We start from the raw sequence: 16,246 nt of genomic DNA, 5'->3' as shown, positions 1-16,246 counted from the left end.
TCTCGTGAAATCCAACTGTAATACTCATCTGCTTGGGATAGATTAGGTGCAATCTCTCCAGAGGAGAGTAGTCTTTGAAGAAATATGGATCCCTATTTTGGTAAATAAAATTGCAATCAATCTAGTTGCTCAAGGGCAAATCTGGAAATCATCCTTGACTCTTTATTCTCTCTCATCTCTCATATCCAATCAATCACCATACCCCTCCTGCCCATTAAGGGATTTTATTTGCATGTATGTTTTACATTCCTAGAAAAAGAATCCCAGGATTTTTCCTCCTGGGTGTTTTCGTCTTGCTTCTTCACAGTCCATGATGCCAGTTTAAATTGTCAATATAATGAAACCAAACAGATGGGATGGGAGCAGATTATTCTGCCATTTTTCTAGGTTTTTGAGCTGTACATCAAATCTGGGGCTGATCACTCCACACTTGTTCAACCTGCCTGTGAGGTTCACAACAATTTTCCCAGCTCTGTGATCATCAATGATTTCAAATTTGCCAATGTAACCGTGCTTCATCCCCATAGTTAGAAACCAGATGATGATTTTGGAGCACAACCTAATAAAGAATTGACATTTGCTTGTCTTCTCAGCATTGTTGTTGCTCTTGAGAACATCAACCAAGACATTCACTCGCACTATTATGGAGGCATGGAAAGATGTGGAAAGAGTTTGATTCCTCCTTTTTTAATATTTATTCATCCCTCCATCTCTTTCTGTCCCCTCTGTCAACACCCTATTTCAACCTGCCATTATCGGTTGCATTGAACACACCTGTTCAAGCCTCTACCCCTTTCCAGATTGTCACTCAGTAAGTTTGGGGCAGACCTTAGGCATGCATATTCTATTAAAATTCCCTAGATGATTCTGGAGCACAATTTGACTTTTCATTCTTTCTAAGTATGTGAAGCAACTATTAGGAAATGAAAGAGAGTAGTGGAAATTTATATGGGTCTATATGTTAAGTGGGAGAAGACCAAAAGGAGAAAAAGAATTGTCTACCACTTTTGTTCACCAGTTAAGGCTCTCTCTTTGTACCTAGGCATTTTTCCCCATTCCTAAGTATCCATCCAGGAATTGACTCCTTTTTCATTATCTAATCCAGAAGAGTGACCTCATTGTGGCTCTGTCAGAGGGCTCCTAAGGCACTGGCAGACCAAGTTAGGAAATATCTGGGCTTGCTAGAATATTGTAGGACTCTTCCAATTATACAGGGATGACCACTTTTGAATTTCAGGTCATAGGAAAGTTTTCCTTCCAGTTGTCTTTCTGAGGTTGGTTCCTGTCAATTTTCAAGAAAGGGGACCTTGCACTTGCTGTGGTGTCACTAAGTGTTCCACTTTATGTAACACAGGCTTTAGAACATTGCTCTTAAATATATGTTAGGGTTGGGCTATTTAAAGCTCAAGACTTATGCTGCTCATACATGAAGCACAACATTCCAACATAGCTTTAAGTTATGCAAATGGCTTCTTCTCAGTTGCTGCAAGAAGCTTTGTTTGGTGATACTGGCGTGGGGGCCAAACAGGTAGCGTGATATGAGTAGGCAGCCCTCCTACTCCTTCTCAAGTGGAAGGCTTCTGCCAGTGCTGTTCTCAAATGTGCAAACAGGGCAGAAGCAAGCCTGAAGAAAGACATGTTTGGAAGGTAGCATGGTTTTGTTAAGTTCAGCCAGAGCCTGACTAGAAGATGGAAGAGCTAAGCTTCAGTTTTGGCTATGGCTTAGGGGAGGTGATGTCTATTCTCCATTCTGCCTCTTGGTCCAAGAGGAGAGCTGAACTGGATCTTCTGTTTCAAACATAAGATTTTACTTCGTAAAGACCCTAATATTGGCAAGTATGTATAAATAACATGCATCAGTAGACATTACATATCTATATTCTAAAGTTGATGGTGCCCTTTCTCCTTTAGAGATTCAGTCTGATTTATTTGGATCCTAGTCAGTCCCAAGGCATAGAAAGTCCAGAGTTCTCCATGATTTCTGTAATTTCCCAGGATCATCACTTGTCTGTTTCACCACTCCCATCTCTCTGGGTGAAAACTCAGCTTAGTAATTATAAAAATCCACAAACTCCAACATTTTATAAGCTTAAGTGGAAGTTTTTCAAATCTGGGAAGGAAGATTGCAGGGAAGAATCACACCCTAAGTTCTATGGCCTCTTGCAACTTCCTGGCTCCAGTTTTCTTCCACCCTGTGTGCTCCCTCCTTCTCTGCCTTTTCACACTCCCTACCTTCCCTAACCCCAGATCACCCTGTTATGCAGAATGAATTGGCTCCTGGGGGCAGTGGAGGCAGGTGGGGCTCAGCCTCTATCTCCAAACTTGCAAGCCTACCCACAAGCCCCTTATTGCTAATGCAATTCACTCTTCTTAGAAAACAGGTTTGGATATAGATAGTTTTCTCTCCCTTGCTGCATATTTGATATCTTACCATGTGCTCAGGTGTATCATGCATATGGATACAATGGATACTGTGGAAATTTTAGAATGTACAGGTGGGTTCTCCTGCAGGCAAGCTGTGTGATGTTATTAGCCTTGAGCTATATAAAACCACCAAGATTTTAAAGTTTGGATCTGCACTATTTTGAGGCAAAAGAGAAAATGATGTTGAGTAAGAGTGTGAGAAGAATCGGAGTGTTTATGTATAGATGTGCAACTTCCAAAGTAAAAGGTGAAAAATATATAAACTATCCTATGAATATTAATAAGAATACTTGGCAAAGCACTCTGAGTTCTCAGAAGAAAGACGCTACATAAGCACAAACTTTACCTCATTAATCCTAACAGCATCCTTGTGAGAAGAGAGCCAAGGAAGGTTTTCCATTTTAAAGAAGAGGAAATGGAGAAAGGCGGAGACATAACTTGTTCCTAAAGTCATCATTATCTCTGTTGCAAAGGACCTGCAAAGCCCTCCTTTAGAAAGTCGCCTCTCCCCAGCCAGCCTCCTGCTTCATGATTCTTCTTTACTGCTAGATGCTGCTCACCATTTCACCTGTCAGTCTCATCCAGCCAATCAGATGAGAGTTTCCTGAGGGTAGAGCCTGGGCCCTCTATCTCCTTGACTTCTCTTTCTCTCACTGCAGCCTTCCAACAGAAATTAGGACTTAATAAATATTCAATAAATAATTATTCGTTGATGGGCAGTGAATGTTGTGTGGAAATGACAATGGTTGAACTAGCTTTATTTCCCCTTCCAGTCCTTTAATTTTTTTCTTTAGTTATTTTTCTCTTTTTATACTATGTTTGTAAAAAATTATAAGTAATATGAATGCTGTGCTTTTGTAAATAAATAAATCGTTGTAGACTTTCTTTTGTCTATCACTCTCCTCCTAGACTTAATTACTGCTTTATGAACAGATTAGGGAGAGCTTTTAGTATTATAGTAATATATTTTCTTTCCCATCCTCCTGCCTTGGTCTTCTAATGACTGGGGCTATAGTCACATATCACCACATCTGGCTAATGATATATTTTTACAAATACTACATGTATATAGTGACAAACTCAAAAGGTGTTTTGAAATATATTCTGTGAAAAATAATTTATCACTATGCTTTTCCCCAGGGCCACCTGGTTTAACTCTGCAGAGGTGATTGCCATTCACAGTCCCCTGTGTGTCCTTTTAGATATGTCCTATGTTTCCATGAGTATACATGTGCATATTATTTTTATTCTAAATAGTAGTATATTATAGAGATTTCTCTGTATTCTTTTTTTTAAAAGAGAGAGAGAGAAGAGAGAGAGAATTTTTTAATATTTATTTTTCAGTTTTCGATGGACACAGCATCTTTATTTTTTTTATTTTTATGTGGTGCTGAGGATCAAACCCAGCACCCCGCGCATGCCAGGTGAGCACATTATGGCTTGAGCCACATCCCCAGCCCCTCTCTGTACTCTTTTTATTTTTTTAATGACATAATGGGGATTGTTCCAGGTCTGTATTTATGATTGACGCATTTACAGAAGTCCTGTATGGCCATATCATTGTTTATTTTCCTACTAATGGAGAAGAGTATTTTGTTGTTTCAAGCAATGTTCTGATGAATGATTTTCTACTTATATCACATTTCATATGTGGTAGGATATCTATAGAATAAATTCCTAGGAGAATTATTGGCTCAAATAATTTTTGCATTTAAAATTTTCATGGACATTGCTATATTGCTATCCATATAAACAAGTTGTCCCAATGCACATTCCCAATCACAATGTAAGAGAGAGTAATATTTTATTAATTTTTTTGTGGTGCTGGAGATTAAGCCCAGGGCCTCATGTATGTTTGGCAAATACTCTACCCCTGAACTACATCTCCAGCGTAGCTAGAACATGATACATTTTCGGAAAGCTATATGTATGAGATGAAAGCATGGGGGAAGGTGTATGAATTAGATTGCAGCACAGTAGCATGTCCCAGTGTAGTGGCTGATGGCCAAGGTTCACCCATAGAGTTAACCATGTGTTTGGCCCTGTTGTGAGCCCTTGTATTCATCATCTCAAAACAATTCTGAGATTTTGTGTGATTTTATTGAAAGGACTTTAAATTGGCACCTTGTTTAATAGTTAATGTAGCTATTAAAAAAGAACAAACATTTATTGAATATCTCCTGCAGGTCAGAAACAGAGATAAACACTTACTATGCTGTATCAGTTAATCCTAGGAAGTAAGCATTATTTTCCTCTATTTTTTTTTTGATGAGGAAACTGAAATTCATGTTAAGTAACTTGCCCAAGATATACCATGAAATTAAAGAAGGCCTCTGGAGCTCTTTCTTCTATGCCACATTGGCTTCCTATGTTGCCTGTGTGATTTAGAAGATTAAGGAAGTCCTCAGTCAACTGAAACTGCATTTTTCTGAGGAAGAAGGTTATAAGTCCAGCGTTATTACAGCATGAAAAATATCTGAATATCTATATTTGAGCTTGTCAGTAGAAACACAAATCACCTGGTAACCAAGGGATGTTTTCTGCTGTGAAAACCTCAACAATTTTGCAGCTCTCTCCGACACGGGGAAGGTCATAGAGACAGTTATGTCATCACAGATGATGACCTGCTTAAGAAGGAGTGGATTTTAATCTCGGCATTATTTTAAGATTTGGCTACCTGAGGAAAGGGAACATAAGGGAGTGGGACACATTATTTTCACATTAAGATTCAAGGTAAGCTGAGACACTAACAGTGGCCAAAATTCATGCCCTGTGGTTACTGCTATGTTGAAATCCTGTGGAAAGGGGAGTTTCACTTCCAGACACAGATTGACCACCAACAGTTCAAGAAGACCTATGCAGTCATCTGTTGGTTTTCCCCTCTCCCCCCCCAAAAAAAAACCCCAAACTGTCATATACTTTTACAGGAAGCCAGGGATGGCACTGTGTATCTCTTATGGACTTGAGTTCAGAAGATGGTGCTGACTCTGAAAGTACCTTCTTTTTTTAATTTTTTAAAAATATTTTTTAACTGTAGTCGGACACAATACCTTTGTTTTATTTATTTATTTTTATGTGGTGCTGAGGATTGAACCTAGGGCCTTGCACGCACTAGGCGAGTGCTCTACCACTGAGCCATAACATCAGCCCTGAAAGTACCTTCTTAATAGGGATATATTGCACACTGCCCCTGATGAACAGCTCTGATACACTAATTGGCTTGGTTACAACAATTACTTACTATGTTCTTGCCAGTCTGTGAATATCTCCATGATGAGTCACTGGAAGATACATGGGATGTAAATTCCTGTCTTTATGTACTGCATACGGAGGCGTTGCCAGTCTCTTTGAGCAGATAAAAACACAGACACATGAAAAGTTACGAGAAATGCCTCCAACAGATATTTGTTCAGACTGTTTTGTGAAAGGCACTGAGCTAGATTTTCAGACTACAATGAAAAAGAAAAGAGATCTGGTCCTTGCTTTTCTTATTTACATGCAGATGGTGGCGACAGGCTATCAAACAGTTAACACTACGTGAGAGAAAGTGCTGGAGATAATTTAGGCTACATTAGGTTGGCTTGGTGGAAGAAAGTGCTAAGTACAATGTGAATGTGGAAGTCAAGAGTGAGCATGTTCTTCCTTCTGGGTGGAAGGAATGTTCTAGAAGGCAAGTGTGGAAGTCCTAAGTTCTATTGACCAAATATTTTAGTCTTTTGTCCTTCTGGTTCCTGTAGGATCATATGTTCCCACCCTTTGAACTCAAGCTTGACCCTATAACTTGTTTTGAAAAACACAAATAACATTGATATGCATCTCTTCTTGCTAGAAACCTTGAGGCACGTTAGAGTAACCATACCTTGGCTTTCCACTGTTGGGCTGATCCTCGTGGACACATATGTTGAGAGGAAGTCTCTGCCAGTCATTGTTCCCAGAGGACGAGAATGAACTGACTTCCTAGCATTTAGAAGATTTACGTTGTTGTGCTTTTGACTCACTGATATTTTGGAGACTTTGTGCTTTTAAAGCCCATTCTGACTCATGAGTGGGTCTACCATCCACTTAATTTATTTTTAAGGGCTAAGAACAAATTCATAGAAAGCTACAGATAAGAGTCTTATTATTTTAGAGCTTCTGATTTAGTTGTGGGGAAGTTAGGAGATGAAACTAGACACAGAGCAAATAAAAACATAATTAATTTAGATTATGATAACTCTGATCCAGGTATTGAGATAAGAGAGTACCTTTTTAATAGGGACTACTTAGAGAGGGTGGTCAAATGGCCTCTCTGAGAAGATGATATTTGCAGCTGAAACCTTATGAGTGATTATGGATCAACCAGATCAAAACCCAGCAGAGTGTTACTGAGACAGGAAATAGTAAAATCCCTGAGGTCAAGAAAGCTTGACTTGTGTGAGGAATAAAAAGAGAACAACGTGGCCCAAATAAGATTCCTCTTAGGAGATGAATGTGGTATCAATTGAGGTATCAGAGAGGTAGAGACTGATGTTCAAGCCTACAGTACAAAATTTGAATTTTATTTTATTTAAATATTTAGTTTTTTTAATCTTCATTTTAGTTTTATGTGGTGCCGAGAATCGAACCCAGTGCCCCACGCCTGCTAGGCAAGCGCGCTACCATTTGAGCCACATCCCCAGCCCCTTTTTTAAATGTTTTAAGCAGGGGAGTCATATGATGTTATTTATATTTTAAAAAGATCACTGTGTGATCTTCACAGGAGAAGGTCAAGAGTGAATTGAGAAAGACCACTTAAGAGACAACTACAACCTTCTGCAAAGAAATTTTGGTGGCTTGGTTTAGTGTAGAAGCAGTAGAAATGGAGAAAATGGGACATATTTGAGACATATTTTGCTGATGGATTGAATGTGTCTGGATTTTTTGGCCTGAGTTAAGTGGGCAGTGTCATTCACTGAGAAAGAGGACAGGAGTAGAATTAGGAGGGAGATTGGGAGGTAAATGAAGAATTCTGTTTAGATAAATTTAATATTCACAGTAGATATCAAAGATAACAAGACTGAGACTCTAAATAGATGTTAAGCTGAAATAAAACAAGGAGTCATCGGCAAACAGGTGACACTTGAAGCCATGAAAGTGGCTGATATCTGGGGAATGTGTGCAGATAGAAGGAGAGTCCAGGACTCAGCCCCTGGGAACTCCAAAATTTGGAGGCTGAGGAGAAGAGAAGTTATGACAGAGGACTGGGAATGAGTGACTAATGAGATAAGAAAAACAGCAGAAGAGTGCAGTGTTGGAATCAAGAGAAGGAGCATTGAGAAGGGAGGAATCGTTAGACATGCTGAACAGTATGGAAAGCAGGATGGGATTAGAAGATGAATGTTTTCATTGAGTTGGCACAGAGGAGATTGTTGGTGAACTGAAAAGAACAAATTAGTGGATCTAGAAGCTAAATTGCAAAGGGTGGAAGAAGGAATGAATGTGAAGTGGAAAAATATCAGAAGCTATGTGTATAGAAGTTGCAAAAGCAAAGACAAGCAATAGACTGATGGATAGATGGTAGGCAGATGGGTCCTTTGTAAGGATAAAAGTTTCTAAAGTATGTCATATGGTCATAAGGATGATTCAGGGAAAAGAGAATGAAGTGGGAGGAAGGGAGGGAGAAGGAAGAAAATGAGGAGGAGAAAAAGAGGAGGAGGGAGAAAGGGACGATCTTTAAGTGCAAAGTACTTGAAACCACGGAATTAAGAGCATCAGCAGAAAAGAAGGCATTGGCTTTGATCTTGATGGATGGTTAGAAGTTGTGAGGGCAGAAAGGACATTATTAGTAAAGGTGCGTATGATAGTTAAGATGGTGTCTTGGTGCAAAAAGTCGAATGGACTGAAGCCATGATTTATTAAAGAAATATTAGAACTCAAGAGTGAAAATACTTGATGAAATTGGAGAGTTGAAAGGGAAGTTTGCTCCATGTAGAAGTGCCTCCTACCACTGATCAATAGATGCCCGTCTAGGCTCTATTCAAAGGGGGTGGTGGATTGCAGAGATCCTGGTATATGAATCGGCTTTTGAATTCATATATTAGGCCATGAAAATCAGGATAAATTTTAGAGTAGAATGAAACTTCATAAAAGAGTACTTTAAGCAGCTTCACAGGAGGAAACATTGAAGACTGGAGCAGGGAAGCCAAGAAGCCAGGCTGGAAGCTAGTGGGACAGAGGCCAATAAGGATGGCACCATTGGGATTGGAGAGGGAGGGAGGTAATGTGGCAGGAGATATTAAAGGCCACATGAGGAAGTATGTTGAACAGAAGGAGATTTAAGAAGGGTGAAGGCAAAATGTGACGACGTATTTTTGAGCCTAGGAGGACAATGGTGGTTTGAACAAAACCATAGAAGCTGTGAACAGAATAGGGTAAGTGAGGGCTAAGGAACTTGAACTTTGGGAGTATGTTTCATATGAGTGATTCTGGAGCCAGGATACTAGATTAATCTATAAAAGGAAAATGTGGAAAGAGAAAAGCTGGACACAGAACAGAAATGGTTGAGTGAGGGAGACACAGGAGAGCAGTGGATCAGAGAACAGAGTTCCCAAAACTTGGTCTTTGGTGTCACATGTGGCAAAGAGAGGCAATTAGGCTGAGATAACCAGAAAAGCTACATGTGCTTAGTTTACAAAGGGCTTTCATCAGATTTCACTTCATTTACGTTTTAGTTCTACTTCATAATTCTGAGGTAGCCAGGTTATGGACTCTCACTTTCAGAGAAGAGAATTGCTCAATGTCACACTTGCTTCAGGTCCACAGAATGGTAGATCTCTAAGTGAGGTTCCATGACCAGCAGCACCTGGGAGCTGGCTAATACCTAGGCTCCATCTCAGAACCCAATCAGTCACACTGGGGCTGGGCCCCGGGTAACCTGTTGTCCAACTTCCAGGAGAATCTGATGCACACTAAATTTGAGAATCACCAGTTGCCAGAAAGAGAGCCTATTCGGGAAGGAAGCCAGATGCCAGAGGGTTAAGGACTGAATGGGAAGTAAAACACAAAGGCAGCTGGAGTGATCACTTTCCCTAGATAGCTCTGACCTCATTTCCTGGGGTTGTGGCTGGAGGACACTCCTTTAGGATCTCTGGATTCTGCTTATTTAGTAACAGATTTTAAAATTTCTCTTTAAAAATTTAGTAATATTTTGCTTTCCATTTACCCATATATTATTTTGCTACTGCATTATTTGTTCAGTGCTGTTGTATTGGTGGCGATATTAACTCTTTAATTAGAAAGCATATTTTATTAGTAGAAGGAAGAACTTCATTTTTTAAAAAAAAGCACTCTCATGGTACCTAACATAGTAGTGATCAGCATTCCACAGTTTCTTTATGTAAAGGCTCATTAACATATTGATGCCTCTAGACTGTAACATGTGGGCATGATCCTGCTATGGCTATTTAGGAAAGACAGGAATAAAAACTGGAGCAATTGGGGCCTAAACAAGGGTGTGGACTGGGTATGGGACTCTTTCATGGTGCTTAGAAGCTTTGAGGAACATTAAAAAGTAAGAACGACAAGAGATAAATGGTGGGATGATTGCTAATTTGGCAATGGTTAGGGAATTAACACAGTTTTAGTTCAAAAAGAAAAATCTGAAGAAGCTTTTCTCCTTAACTGTAAGCTCTTGGCCATAGAAGAGAACAAGTACATTTAAAGCAAATGCTTTCCATTCTTGCCTGTTTATCCACAAGATTTGCTGCTCTTGCTGTTGTCAATAAGGGCAGCCTGCTTTTTGACTTGATCTGTTCCTTTCAAGCCCAAGATCTCGGTCCTGACCTTCCCTCCTTGGTATCAGTTTGATTTCTTTTCTAATCTTGCTGCTCCATTTAGGGATTAAGATGGCTGATTTTCTCTCCTTAAGGACATGGTTCTTTATCATTTAGTTTGTGTGTCTTTGTGTGTGTGTGTGTGTGTGTGTGTGTGTGTGTGTGTAAAGAAAGGAAGTAAACAGATTCTGAAGATACAATTGTTTTCTTCCTATTCTGGTCAGGTATGTCTCCCATCACATCCAAGAGGTCAGTCAGGGTAGGAACCATCACATTCTCAGTCCTCAAATAACTTCTGCTTGAAATAATTTTTGATTGACTAACTTTATGGGGGAAAAAGTAAAAGAGGTTTTGGCAATCTTCAATAGGACAGATGGAAATATGCCTGGCAGGGTTTGATGTTCTAGGATGAAGTTTCCATCATCTTTTGTCTAATCACAGAAGGTGCTTTTGAGTAAGAAAAGTAAAACTGAGTTTGATGTGGGCTCATTTGGCTAGATATGTACTAGTCGGACATGAAATTTTTTGGCATGGATGTCTGAAGTTTTCTGTAGTAAATAGGGATCTCAGTGAGCATTTGATGAAGAAAACATGAGACCCCAACAATTGCAGTATTGAAAAGAAAACATTAAAATAGAAAACTAAAATATACACATGTGTCTGTAAGGATCTGTATATGCAGACAAAAATACATTTATGGACCAGACAAGAGCCGCAACTCTAGGAAAGACCTAGGATAGATACATGAATTGACAAAGCAGTGAATATCACTGGCAGATTCACTAAGCTTAGGGGAATGAGTAAAGCAAAATATAAGTGCAGCTTATATTTTAATTAATGAAAACACATGCAGCCGTCCTGTGAAGTGAGTCAGTGTTCCTCATTTCACATATGAGGAAACAAGGGCAAAAAGGATAAATGACTTGCCATTTTGCTAATCAGAAGTATCGCCCCAGCCATATTGCTAACATTTTCAGTGAAGTTTCAAAGAATGACTTTCATTTCAAATTCGGTCTGGGTTCATGCAAGACCACTGTGGTGACATTTCCAGTTCTCTGAAGTCACTCGCCCCGTCCTGTCTGGGAGGTAGATAATGGTCAATAAGGATTCACATGGAAGATATGGAAATTTTAAGTGCTTCTTATGATGACTTAAATTAGCACTTGTCTTACTTTTTTTAATATAAACTTCCCGTCCCTGAGTGCCACTTACGTGCTATATAGCACAAAGAGCAAGCTTGCTGGAAAATTAATTAATTCAATAACTGGTGGCAAAGGAACTTGAAAACTTGCCAGACCAACAGCCAAGTGTGATTTGTAGCAACAGAATAGACAAATACCTGAGGAATGACTTTCATGATTTTTTTTGGGTGGAGTGGGGTGGGGTTGCTGTAGTAATTGGTAGGAAGGGAAAGGGACATTGAAAGAAGACATTGACATTATGGATTCAGTTTTTCTTTTGCATGATAAGAACTCTGTGTGGAGTGATCCCTAGATCCTGATGGAGTACCTGGACCTGGGGGTGTTAGGGTAGAGAAAGAAAGTAATGGGAGAGCTAGCTATGCTTTGGAAGACTGAGTCAATCCACAGAAATCAAAGAGAGGCATGCAATTCCTTAAATGAACTATGCAGAGAAGGCACAGAAGACAAAGGTCTGCAGATGGCTTGATAGTTAATTTTGTTTCAACGTGGCTAGGTCAAGGAGTACCCATGTGTTTGTTCAAACATTATTTCCAGGTGCATCTCTGAAGGTGTTTCTGGATGAGATTAGCAGTTGGAATTGGCAGTCTTGAGTAAAGTAGATTACTGTCCCTGATGTGGGTGGCCCTCATCCAATCAGTTGAAGGCCTGAATAGACCCAAAAGGCTGACACTCCCTCATGTCACAAGAAATGCTTTTCACCCGACTAAGCTGGAATATGGGCCTTTTCCTGCCTTCAGCCTCTTTCTGGGTTTCAAAGCCTGCCACCATTAGGACTGGAATTTATACCATGGGTTCTTCCGATTCTTCAGTTTCCTGATGGTCAACTGCACATCTTGTACTTCTCAGCCTTTGTGACCACTTGAATTAATTTTTTATAGTGAATTTCTTCCCACTCACCCCTGATTTTGTTTCTCCAGAGAAGTTTAATGTAGATGGAAATAGAATTTTATTAAACATCCAGAAATTTGAAGAATAAAATGTCACCTTTGGACAGAGGTAGGCAGTGGCAAGAAAAGAAGAGAATGAAAGTCCGGTGTTTGGCTAGAGAGGCACACCTGTAGATGGGAAAACGTTGACCGGTGGAAGATTACAGATGTGTGTCGCATTCTGAATCTGTAAACAAAGAGGTGATCACTTGCATTTTGCCAATGGGAAAGGGAACTAATTAATTAGAGGAAAGGAGGATCTTACAGTATTGGGAAATTTTGAATATCAATGGAGAAGTTGTCAGAATGTTTCAGAATGAGTCAGAGGAGCTGAATGTTCAGGGGTGCATGGTTTGTGAGCATATGATTCATAGGGGGAATTTTATGTGCTAAAAATGTCAATTGAGTAAGTAGGTTTTCCTGGTTTTTTAGGAGTTCAAAATTGCCTTATTAGCAACAAAGCTCTTGAAATTCTAACAGTTTTATTAGATGAATTTTAACATGATAATTTCTTATAATGACCTTTCTTGAATGAACCTTGAGAACAAACATCAGCAGGTGTTGAATGGCTGGGTGAAGAACATTTTGCCGAGTTCTAAGGGAGTTCACAAAGGAATAAGAAACTATATAGTCATAACCTAAACTCCTACTTTCAAGATGTATCAAAATAGCTAAAGACTGGTATACCTTTTCTTCCTTTAAGCTCTTTCTAGGGGTTTATTTTATGAGAATAATCATGAATAAAAAAGATCACCATATTGATATTATTCATAATTGTGAAATATCATGAAAAATTGGAAACATAAGCAAGCATTTTTCTATTTCTTAGAATAATGTCCAAATAAATTAAAGTGTACTTATTTGATAGACATATACTATTAGGCATCATTAATCAATTTCCATATTGATCAGTCTTATAATGAAAAACATGAACATATGTTAAATGGAAAGATTAGGATGATAATAACTTTTATTTACTATCTATTAGGTAATTTTCTTCAAATGTTTTAACTCATTTAGTTGTTATAATAGTAAGTGGCATTATCTACCCAATTTTGCAAATGAAAGAACTGAGACATGGAACAGTCATTTTCCAAGGTTACACATCTCACAAAGAAGTAAAGCTTAGGGTTGAAATGGCCATCTAAGGTAAGATATAAAATTGTATTAACTGTATGATTAAAACTCTCTATTAAGCATATATTAAGAGAACACATTGATTTCAAAAATTGAAGATTCTTCCTATATATAACGCTATTTCTACAAGGCTATTATCTTCTGTGTTCTAGCTACTTAACTAGCCACCAAAATAAACTTGGTCTTGTTATGCCTGAAAGTACCAAATGGATTGTGTGGCTCCTTTAGGGAATACATGTAGTTGTTTTCCTGGCACAGTATGGGTAATCTGCAGTGGTATTAACTATATTTCACCATTTGGTTTCTTTCTTGTAAATATGGATACACACAGTTGGAGACCAGAAGAGATGCCAAATATTGGCAGTGACAGAAAACTTTGCAAGTTGCTATTCCCCTTGGAGGACTTTGTGGAGCCTAAGCTTCAGACTTCATGAGCCTATCTTATAATATATTAACTGAATGACAATTTGTTTGCTATCTATAGTTCACAAATAATTTTTATTATCACCCTCATTTGATCCTCACTAAATGATTATGTTTATTTTGCAGATGCACAAATTGAAGTTCAAAGATTTCTTAAATTTCAAAAGCAGAATTCAAGCCCCACTGCTCTATTCTTTCAAAGATGGATAGAATTATGTATATGTATGTAGCTGTTGCTTTTCTCCTTACCTACCTTTCTCTCCTGTAACTTGCTTTCCCCACTGAATACTATGTCACATACATCCAAAGTCAGGGTATAAATGTGACTCATTCTTTTAATAGCTAGATGATAACCTGAACCACAGTATGTGCTGCTATTTAACCTTTCCATCCTTTGTAAACATGTAAGTTGTTTCAAGTTTTTGCCATTACAAATGCAACTGCAATAAACATTCTTGTTATGTATGCCTTATATACTGGTACTTTAATTTTTACAGGATTGATTCCCAGAAGTAAATTTGCTGAGTCAAAGGATATGTGCTTTTAAAATTTTAATATATCATGTCAGATTCCTTTCCAAAAGACTGGATCAAAGGCATTCCCATTGATGACATCTAAAAGTACCTTTTTGTCTCCCTCCTCACCAGCCCTGGAAGTTGTCCTTTGTACATTTGTTTTAGTCTCTTATAGAGTGAATCCTAGTATTCTAATTGTAAATCTAGACCTCTCAATCAAGGTATCTCCAACAACAGAGATTTGGGGCAAAATCTCTTAAAATAGTTCCTGTAAGAGATTCTTCACCAACTAATAGACGTGGGCTCTATTCAGAGGCTGCTTTTGGCCTCAGCCCCTGCTTTGTATACACACAACATATCAATAAATAATAGCCATTGTTGTTCAGGATTAGAGTTGACAGTATAGTAAGTTATGAACAAATATCCTCATTAGCAGCACTATTATTTTGGTGTTTGCAGTAATCTAGTATTCACAGCTAAGTTGAAACAAGAGCCATTATGTATGTCAGACATTTTTAGCTCATTTACTCTGAACCCATTTTGTATACAAGAGCACTTGGCCCACACCATATGGTATAATGTCAGGAAAAGATGAAAATGAAAGTGAAAAGGAAACAGACCTCTTTGACATGAGAGTATATTATCATGTATGTGAATGCTCATGACTTTAGAACTGAGTTCCTGATTGTTTCTAAATGGATTCAGATTTTAATTTCTAGCTGAGTGATCCACATATTTTCTTGTCAGAAATGGAAGGATTCTGTGCTGATATATTTTCAGTGTATGCCTGAATTTGCCATTTAGTTAAGATGTTGGAATTGTGACATTGTGTCATTGGGCTTAATTTCTCTTTGTAAAAATGTTTGTCATTAATTTACTAACTCAGTTTGGGAAGTTGATTTGCTTGATTTCATTTTGGGGAACTGCCCCTCCCTAGCTTCTTCAGGCTATGAGATTTAGATGGAGATTATAGAATCTCCCTCTACTCTCATTTCCAGTGTATCATATTTCCTTGACATACGGTTGGTTCAGGGATGGTCATGTAACCTAGTTTAGGACAATGACACTCAATTCATGGACATTGTTAGAATTATGGAGAAGAGATAATACCTTTCTGCCATGAGTACTAGCTCTAGGTTATGGGTAAACCTGAGCTACAAGGTCTCCATAAGCATACTCAAGAGTGAAGTCAACCCAGAGGTAGAGAGAAACTGAGTCCAGGAGTTCCACCTCTGGTACAGACTGTCCTGGATTTTAACTGTGTTTTGAGCCACTAATTTCCCTCCCTCTCCTGATTTTTAACATCACCAACTCAGAATAATGTCTCTTTTACTTGCAAATGAATCCTAACTAGTTTAGGTTTTAAAATTGTTTTTATTTTTCTATTGCATTGTTATCTGGATGACTTAAGTGTTACACTGAATAAACCAATGTTATTTTAAGGCTATTTCTAAAGCAAAGTATTGATTAGGATAAAAAGAAGATGAAGAAGAGCCATAAGAGCTGAGGAATCAGCTCCTGTTTGACAGTTCTCCTAGTGTTTGTTTGATATGTTGTTAGGTCAAATGTGTGTGTTTGAGCTTCCTTCTTCCTTGGTGACCATTATCAACCTTATGAGATTTCTAAATGTTTTTGATTATTTAGATAATGGCACATGAATGCTTATTACCCCAGCACATTTAATATTATTTTGGAGACTAAGAATAAGGCAAAAACTACGAATAGCACTAAAACCAGGTTCCTTCTTTGGGGAACTATTTGTGTGACTCACAAATAATTTCTTAGCTTGACTGTTATTTTGTCCTGGGCCAGGCAACCAACATGGACTT

The 16,246-nt window shown here is 38.4% G+C and overlaps 1 pseudogene; it reads right to left on the bottom strand.

Moving 5' to 3' along the window:
- Positions 1–249: 249 nt before the first annotated feature.
- Positions 250–753, bottom strand: LOC143388961 (small ribosomal subunit protein uS8 pseudogene; annotated as a pseudogene).
- Positions 754–16,246: the final 15,493 nt, after the last annotated feature.

The sequence above is a fragment of the Callospermophilus lateralis genome, unplaced genomic scaffold (assembly GCF_048772815.1).
Source record: "Callospermophilus lateralis isolate mCalLat2 unplaced genomic scaffold, mCalLat2.hap1 Scaffold_45, whole genome shotgun sequence".
NCBI lineage: Eukaryota > Metazoa > Chordata > Mammalia > Rodentia > Sciuridae > Callospermophilus > Callospermophilus lateralis.
This window is presented reverse-complemented; position numbering and strand designations above follow the sequence as displayed.